This window comes from Loxodonta africana, chromosome 12 (genome assembly GCF_030014295.1).
Source record: "Loxodonta africana isolate mLoxAfr1 chromosome 12, mLoxAfr1.hap2, whole genome shotgun sequence".
NCBI lineage: Eukaryota > Metazoa > Chordata > Mammalia > Proboscidea > Elephantidae > Loxodonta > Loxodonta africana.
This window is the reverse complement of record NC_087353.1, coordinates 8,160,761-8,170,112: the sequence shown is the minus strand read 5'-3', so window position 1 is coordinate 8,170,112 and position 9,352 is coordinate 8,160,761.

The following is a 9,352-nucleotide window of genomic DNA, read 5'->3' as shown; positions in this document are numbered from 1 at the left end:
GATTCTCTGAAATATACTTCATGTCCTTTCGTTAGATAGGCCCCTTCCTTTGAAATTCGTGGTTGCTAACATGTGTTCCTTCTTAACTATGGAGCTAGGGACCAGGGTATCCAGACCACTGAAGAAGATAAGTAAATTCTACAGCAAAACTTGTGACAAAATGGAAAATTATTTACATTCATTGGAATTCATCAAGCCTTGGAATAGGCTTCTGTAATTCACATTCTTGTTTTGATTATGAATTCTGGATGATGCCTGTATTTGTATCTGCTGAAGTATGATAAACAAGGTTAAGAATGGATTGGTAAAATGACCACTGCCGAGTCTATAGTCTGGAGAGTAAAAAAATTAGATGAACCGGAAGCATTCTGGTCGGACTTCCTTGACCTTCTCCAGTACCCTGAGCAGAGACTTTTTCCATCAGTAGTTACGTCATCATCATCTGGGAATTTTCTTGCTATTTCAAAACCCTGCTTTTCTGGCTGCCAGTGGTTCTCTTCAACCTGCTCCTTCTGGCCATCTATTCACAGCAAAACGCCTTTTATTTCCCCCAAACGGGCTCACCACGCTCGTCACACCGCGCCCAACAGTAACGAGTGATTTATTAGCTGGAGTGGTATCTATAGGGCCCCAGACCAATTTTTCTCATAGGGACTAAAACTCGTATTTCATTTTAAGACTGGCCAGAGAAAAGGCTTACAAGTATACCAGATATCTTAGTAACTACTTTCAGAGAATATCCAGAGGGGGCCAGCAGATCAGACTAACCTGCCCTGCCTCCCAAAAAGCCAATTTCCATGAAGTAGTTGTTTTTTTTCTGTTTAAGTCAGGGAAATTAATCCAGATCATAACAGCTCTCATTTCTAGAGCATCACTATGTACCAGGGACTTTGCGAGTCGCAGTCACAAACACCCTATCAATTCATTGTCCCAATGGCCCAGTAAATTACTATCCTTTTACACATGGCACTGGCACACGTTAAGTGAAACCTACCACATGACAAGCAAGCGGGAACACGTGGCATTCAAATGAAGGCCTATCTGGTCACGCTGTTATCACTACACCATTCTAACTCCAAGGCAAGCTGCAAACATTTCCTAAGCAGCCTTGCTTCCATAATTTTCCAGCATGGCTTCAGACTCACCTTTTTATTCATACCGTATGTGCCTACTACACCGTGGCTTCCTTATTTCCTTCCTTCAAAGTGGAACCTCCTTCTGCTTGAGAATTATTAACCTGCTTCCTGGAGTCAGAAAACCTTTTTATTTTTATTACTAAATGTTTATATATTTTTATATGAAACACAGTCTTACAATAATAGAGTCATAAATTGTGACTTGAAAGAGATCTTAGGGGTCATTACATCTAATCCTTACATTTGTGGATGAGGAAATCGACTTAAAAAGGTTTAAACTGTCACACAGATCTTAGCTAAACTAGAACAACCTCACGTTTTGACTGTCGATCCTTTTCTAATACATCACCCTGCGTGCCACGTACGCTACCTCTTTTGAATGGTCACTTGGCTTCATGATAGATACCAAGGCCATCCATAAAGGAAGACAGTTCACCCCGGGCCATGCAGAGGTGGACCCCTGGCAGATCTGTACACTCAGATGGGTGCCTGCTAACTGGGTTTCCACCTCTCCTTACGCCATCAGGAGCTGCAGAGCTGAGTCAGACCACTTCTGTACTGCTTTAGGCTATACAAAAGGAAAGGCATAGAATCCTGGGATGTTAGAGCTGAAAAGGAGCCACAGGGCCTTCTTACTTCAAGTGTGGATCCCAGGACCAACAGCACTGGTGCCTTGTTAAAAAGGCAGAATTTTAAGTCCCGCCCCAGACCTACTGAATCAAAATCTGAATTTTAGTAAGTTTCTCAGATGACCTGCATGCAAATCACTGCCTTAGAGAACATTCGTGTTTAGTGGGAGTATGTGATCAATCTCAGGATTTCCAGGCATGTTGCAGATGGAAAGTAGTTGCAATTCTTTGATTAGCTCAGCACTTGGGTTTACATAGTCCCCTATCTCCCTGCTAAATGATCTATTTAAGGTAATTTTATTCTAAAAACTGTGATGCAGTGGATAAAAAAGAGCCACGAAGCCAGAAGTCCAGATGACCTCGATCATTTTTCTCCCTTGAACCCAAGCTAACTTGTACTCTACATATTTAGAAGGCAGATTTTTAGAAGTAGAGTTAGCTACTTATCTGTTTGACGTATTGTGTACATTTTTTGATAGTTGTCAATTTACTCATTCATTAAGATTTTCAGTTCAAAGTATGAACTCTTCCATTTTTGTGCAGGATTTTGCTGCTCTTGAGAAATTTTAGAAATCTATCAACTGCTGCAGACTTCCATAGAATTTCATGCTAAGAAAATTCCCTTATGGCCATGATTGCTAGACCTCACTTATTTTCAGTAACACCTATCAAAATAGTCAAACGGGAAATTATATACGAAGGAAAATCAGCCTGCTCTCAGAACTGGCCCATTCCTTCCTTTAGTCATCTAGTCTACGTCTCTCTGCTCTGTTACTTGCCCTTTGGCCCACTTTAGAATTTTAACGCCAAGGGCTTTATGTTATGGTCACGTCAGGTGAGGACTCAGTCTGCACGTGACCTACAAGTTAGGTACCACAAAGGTATGGAAAGACCCTACCTCCTTGTGTCCTAGGAAAAACTGATGTTACTTCAGTGAGCTCTGATAGCCACTGAGAGAAGAGAGGGGGCAGAGAGAGCTGCTGTGCGGTAGACTCAGCCTTTACCCCCCTTCCTTCCCTCCACCCCTAGTCAGGTTAGTTAACTTCAGCCTGTGATGCTGCAGCCCCAGAAGTTCCAAAAACTAGTCCATCAACTTAGAGCCCTTGACAGCAGATGAGTTTTCCAGAAAACTCAGAATATTTAAAGAAACAAATGGCTTCAATAACTGATATACTTGCGAAAATAAAAAAAAGGAAAAGAAAAAACCTCGTTATTGATTTTATCAGGAAGTGTTGCTCAGGTAACTGACAGGTGTCTGTCTGTGATTTATTTCCGCGACAGACTATAAAAGATGTGCCAGGCTTCTGACCCGGTTGGCTGTCAGTCCAGTGTGCATGGGAGGATAAGGTAAGCTCTTTGACAGCACAGTTGTGTGGGCACACATACCAAGGATTGGAATCCCACTGGGGACATGGAAAATTCATGGGAGTTCAGAAAGACTTATTCTTTTGGCACAAGTAGCACTTTGAGTAAGGTTGATGCAACACTCAACAAATCTCAAAACGTTGGTCATAAATAAAAGGTACCCCCTCCTGGCCGATAGACATACCTCAGGTAGCCATTAGGCTTTTTTCATCTAATGATATAATTGGCACTGAGTATATATGTTAATAAGCCCTGGTGGCGCAGTGGTGAAGCACTCGGCTGCCAACTCAAAGGTCAGTAGTTTGAACCTACCGGCTGCTCCATGGGAGAAAGATGTGGGAGTCTGCTTCTGTAAAGATTTACAGCCTTGGAAACCCTATGGGGTAGATCTACTCTGTCCTATGGGGTCTCTATGAGTCAGAATCGACAGCAATGGGTTACGTGTTATTTGCAAACACAGCACAGTAGCTAACTACTTCCAGCACGTGGCTTGGTGCATAAATTAGAGTACATACATGTTTAAAACCATCCTCATTCGCTTTTAGGATTTCACTCACTCACACTCATAATTGAGCACATTAACCTATCCATGCAAATTTTATAGATACAACTGCTAAATGTGTTGGAGTTTGATTATATCATTAGGCCAGTATGCTTATAGAGAATAGCTATCCTCTTTAAATGTTTCTTTCAGTTATATTGGCATAATCTCTAATAGTAAAAATACCAACACACATCAAGAGTTTAGGAATTAATTTTTACTTGGGCCAGTTGACGGCTGATCTGTAAACGTATAACACCAACTATAGGCTCTGCAGTCCATGCCAGATGGACTAAAAAGGTATAATTTTATATTCCTGACATAAATGCCCTGGGATTCAGTCACTTTAGACAGCAACAGTTCAGTTTCGCCAAGTTTACACTTATTGTATGTCTTGTGTTTGCCAGGCAGGCACTCCAGATGTTGAATATACCACAGTAAATAAGACATGGTTCCTGCCCTCTAATGGTTGGTTCCCAGAAAACTTACCGGCTAACCAGAAGTTATTAATAAAAAAAAAAGGGGGTGGGGATATTATATTGCATTTCTCTAGCAGTTACTCTAGTTTGATTCATGTAAAATGGATAAAAGAGTAGTTCTCTCATACACACACACTCACTGTGGAAAAGAAAAGCAATGCTTGTAAATATTTAGATAGCACTGGATGAATGTTGAGGCAAAGCCCCGGCCCCTGCCTTAGGCATGGAAGAATAAACGCTGACTTGAGGCATGGCAGGTATGATTAACCTCATCCTTCACACCATTTTCTTCGGCATCAGAAGAACAAGTAGTAAATGAGGGGAATGAAATTGGGAGAATGAACCAAGCTATAAAGTGTTAATGGATAACTATGACACATTTCATACAAGTTCTATGAAACTTTTATGAACTTTTTGTTTGAGGGACATGAAAACGTGGCTTTTAATGCCAGTCAAAACTAAGAAATGGTATAATTTATCTCCTGCCTTCGTTTCTTAGTATTGTTCAGTTTCTAGTCCATTGCTCACGTGGCACATAGAAAAGTTTCCGTTTTTTTCTTTTTTAAAACCAATGAAAGGATGCAGATTCCTGTAAATCTCCCAAGGTGGGGTGCTAGGGAAAATGAGAATGTTAAGTGTTCCCTCATGATTAAGTCACCACAGCTTCCAGAGACAGACCAGGCACATCCTTGGAATAAAACTTTGTCTACTTACAAATGGGAGAAAATGTATACCCTATTTTTACATCCACAAAAAATGGGTGCTGTCTACATTCTTCCTATTTCTTTGCCGATTAATTGACCAACCCCTCAGTTGTCTTTCCTGGAGAGACAGATAACTCTAGTTAAAGTAGCAAGAGTAATCAGTGGAACTTCTGCTAATATGGAGTTACTGCCAAGATTGGGAAACCCTGGTGACATAGTAGTTGAGTGCTACAGCTGTTAGCCAAAAGGTCGGCAGTTCGAATCCAGCAAGCGCTCCTTGGAAACCCCATGGGGCAGTTCTCCTCCGTCCTGTAGAGTTGCTGTGAGTTGGAGTCAGCCCAACAGCAATGGGTTTAGTTTTTGGGGGTGACAGTACCCTACCAGGCATCCAGGGTAAATGCTGCACTGGGGAATGGCATTGTAACTAACAATACAAGCCTTTGCATCACTTCCCCATCTTGCATCACCAATGTAGACTCTAACTGGACAATAAAATATATTCATGAAAATACATTAATAATAAGTATACGGTGGTGTCAGAAGTTCCTATGCCCATAAGGCAACCATACTCGACAGCCACAGTTGTTACAACTGGCAGTCACTGTGTTCGTTTTGGCCAAGAAATTGGTAAAATGTAAAACACCAATAATTCTGCTGTCTTTGATAATCTTCTTTTTTTTAAAATCATTTTCTTCTAATTCCAAAGGCTTAAGATTGCAATAACAAAGTTTTAACTGGCTAGTCACTCCTCTATCTGAGAGCAACAATACAGCTACACTCAAGAGTTTACTCCTTTGCAGCTTGGTTTAAAAGCATCAGTGAAACACACTTTGGAGGTCCAAGTATAAGACACACACACACGAATCACTTAATGACATGGTGGCAGAGAAAGACAATACAACACGTATTTTACTGGCTACCAATTAATTTTTTCATTATGTGGTGGTAAGCCAGGTGATACAACTCCACTGTACCCAAATACTTTTAATGTCTCTTTTCATTTGATATTAATACATATACTAATTTAATATGACAAAGTGGCAGAATAAGATTCCTCTTCTTACTCCAGAAAATAAGATCATCTGCTGAAAGGTGCAGGTATTTAAGGGTCCTCGCACAGTGAGGTCTACATGTTCATTTGATCTCAGCAAATCCCTTTACCCTATTCTTCCTGAAGCCCATCAGCTGACCTCCTTAGACCAAAGAGAGGTTTTATGTTCCGGACTGATCTTCCCAACAGTCACCAAAGTCACAGAGAAAGACTTTCTCACACACATTTTATTCCTCTGCATTTACAGGTGAGTTCAATTAAAAGCCTGAGCTCTCAAATATCAAAAAAAAAAATGTAGTTTGAGTAACAAGTATCTTGAGCACTCTATAAAATGTAGCCTAGTCTTTAACTTGAGGTTTATCATTATTTAAAAAATTAAGAATAATATGTGTCAGTGGTTTAGGCCTATACTGAATCCTGGAAAAACTGATGTTTAATCTTGATTAAATTATTTGCTTCAAAATTATCCTTAACGCAGACGGTGTGATAACAATCCAGCTATTTTCCAGGGTTGCCACTAACTACTGAATTACTAAGGATTTTACCTACAGCACAAATATCAAAACTAAGCAGTATTTTTAAACTTAAATAAGCATTCACTTTTATGATTTTCACTCCTCCAGCAAATTATTTTAGCATCTACAATGCACACAGCAGGCACATAACCACAGAACCAAGTTACTTTCTAAAACAAAATACACTGCGCTTTCTTAGAACAGAAATATAGAGATTTCTTATGTTTATAGAAATGCTGTATTATGTAATATTATTTATTGGTGTAGAGAGTTCATATAAAAAGTATGAAGTTATAGTAAATGGAGTAATAATACAATAAATGTATTTATTTTCAGCAGGGGATAGAGCAGGAAAGGAGCGCTGCACCAAGAACCATGAGAAGTGCCTTGGAAACCAACAGGGAAACAGAATTTAATACCTTTATAAACACACTCCCTTGTGAACAGGAGATTTATTTTTGCAGACAGACTCTTCCACAGTTCCTTTAACTTGAGTTTTGTATGTTGTTGACACTGTTTGCAGATATATAGTTGGTATATTAGTATTCCCGACAGTGATATTTACCATTCTTTACCCTAGAAAACAAAAGATAACACTCCACCTTTGATGTGTTATTTCTGCAAAGTGACAGAATATTTCATTCTCCCGATGAATTGAAATCGCAAAGACTATTTCTCTAGAAACACAGAATCCAAAACTCTATTTTCATATAGCCTATGGTATGATTTGATAACTTTTATTACTTTTACAATTACGTTCCCAGAGCATTATTTCAAATTGCATGAATGAAAAATAAAGAAAACTTCAGTCCTGTGTTGGGGACAGTAGAGTGTACATGTGTGAACAGCTCTCCCAGGCTGAGTGCATCTGTCCTTTGTTGTAGGATAAATGTAAGATAGCACTCCAGCTGTTGTGCAATATGTAAATACTGTAAATAAGCACAATAAATGAAGTGTTTGTTATAACAAACAGTCTTCACCGTGGTTCTTTCCTTCCTCTTGTGGCAAGTCCATTGTTGGGATGCGTGACTTGCTATCTGTGTGGACTGCTACCCTGGCAGACTGTCACAGAACACATAAATCAGCAAGTTCCATAATGAAACTCAGAGGCTAGGAATTCCTGTAAAGAACAAGTATTTAAGTTAGCTTTTCTTTTTAAAGTGGAGGCTTCTATATATTGGTGACATAATTTCTTCTTGAGACAGAGCCTGACTTGGCAGGGAATATTTCTAACAAGGTTGCATCCATTCATCTCCATCGTTTTATACTCAGGAAAACACAAAGAGGGAACTTACGACAACTCGAGATTTAACAAGCAGATATATTTTAAACTAATCTGGGTGGATCCAATTTACAAAGGTAAGTTGAATTCGGCAAAGCAATGAGTTTCTAAGTTCATATGACCCCTTATAAACAGGTGATACTGTCTGGGTATAACCAAAAGGCAGAGTTGTCCTCAAAGTATTGATGAGTTTGAGAACCCACATTTAAGATACATATGTAAAAATTAAAGGAAAAAAAAAGAAATACAGTATAGGATTTTGTCTGTGACACAAAGGAACAGAGAAGAGTAAGTTCTTTGAGATTATTAAACTATTACTGAAACTATCAGGGCTGGGTATAACCTGGGGAGGATTCTGGTTTAATCCTATTTTCTAATTGAAGTTACTCAATCTCTTCTTCTCAATTCTTTACACCTTTAGGGTACCAATATCAAATTCTAAATCTATTTTAACCTTTTCAAATTTTCTATCTCCTAGGAAGCTTTTCAGGGTACCGCTTGGTGGCATTTAGATCACTGCGGAGCTGGACAAATGTTTAGCACTCTTTTTTCCCGTAATGACATCACTGGGGTCATTTCTCCCTTCTTGTACCTTCTTTGGAAACCCTTGTGGCACAGTGGTTAAAAGCTACGAATGCTAACCAAAAGATCGGCAGTTTGAATCCACTAGGCGCTCCGTGGAAACTCTGGGGCAGTTCTGCTTTGTCCTATAGATGAGTTGGAATCGACTCAACGGCAACTGGTTTTTTTGGTACTTCTTTGGTGGAGTGTCAAGAAAGCTACCTCACACTCATCCAGTGAGAGGCCAGCGAACCCTTCAAGCGTAAGTGAGTTAAGAAACCTATGGCCCACACGTGCCACCTGGGAGCTTGGTGATGCTGCAGTGTTAAATGCTCTGAGGACACCCACGGAGAGAAACGCCCTCACGGTGCAGCCGCGCAGGTCTTCCTCCTCTAAACACTTCGGGTTCTTTCAGGTGATACTGCCCTCCCCCCACCTTTGTAGGAGGATTGATTTTTTACGATTAGAAGTTCTCTCAAGACCTCAGGTCCCTAACTGTGAAGGGGGAGGATCAAAATATGCACTGTAACAAATGAAAACACAAAGCTAAGAGGGGCCTTCAGACAGCCCCAGATTTTACAGGCAGATATATTTCAAACTAATCTAATAATTAACATTATCAATTACTTAACGCCGCTACACAAAAGGTGCCATGTCGAAGTCTGAAGGAAGGGACGCTGACTGGGATCAGTAAGGAAACCCGTCCTCTGGTGTGGACACTTGCGTGGAAAACCGCACCAGGAGCTGCACTGACCTTGACTTTATTGCATAAAGGAGACATTACTGTATGTGGGAGCAGTGTGCTTATTTCCATCATTTTACCTCCTAATACTGAAGATTAATAGGCACATATAACATCACAGATCATTTGAAAGGGACAAAGGCATAGATTTCTAATACTTCACTTGTTTGTCAGTAAAAAAGCAGGCAAACACCAGATTTAGCTCAGTTACATTTTTACATGCCCCAGTTTATTCTTAAAACAATCTTTTCTGATATGTATTCAAATGAATTTGAGATTACACTCATCTCAAAGTACACAGAAATTACCTATATTCTCCTATAAATTTATTAAACACTGATAAAATA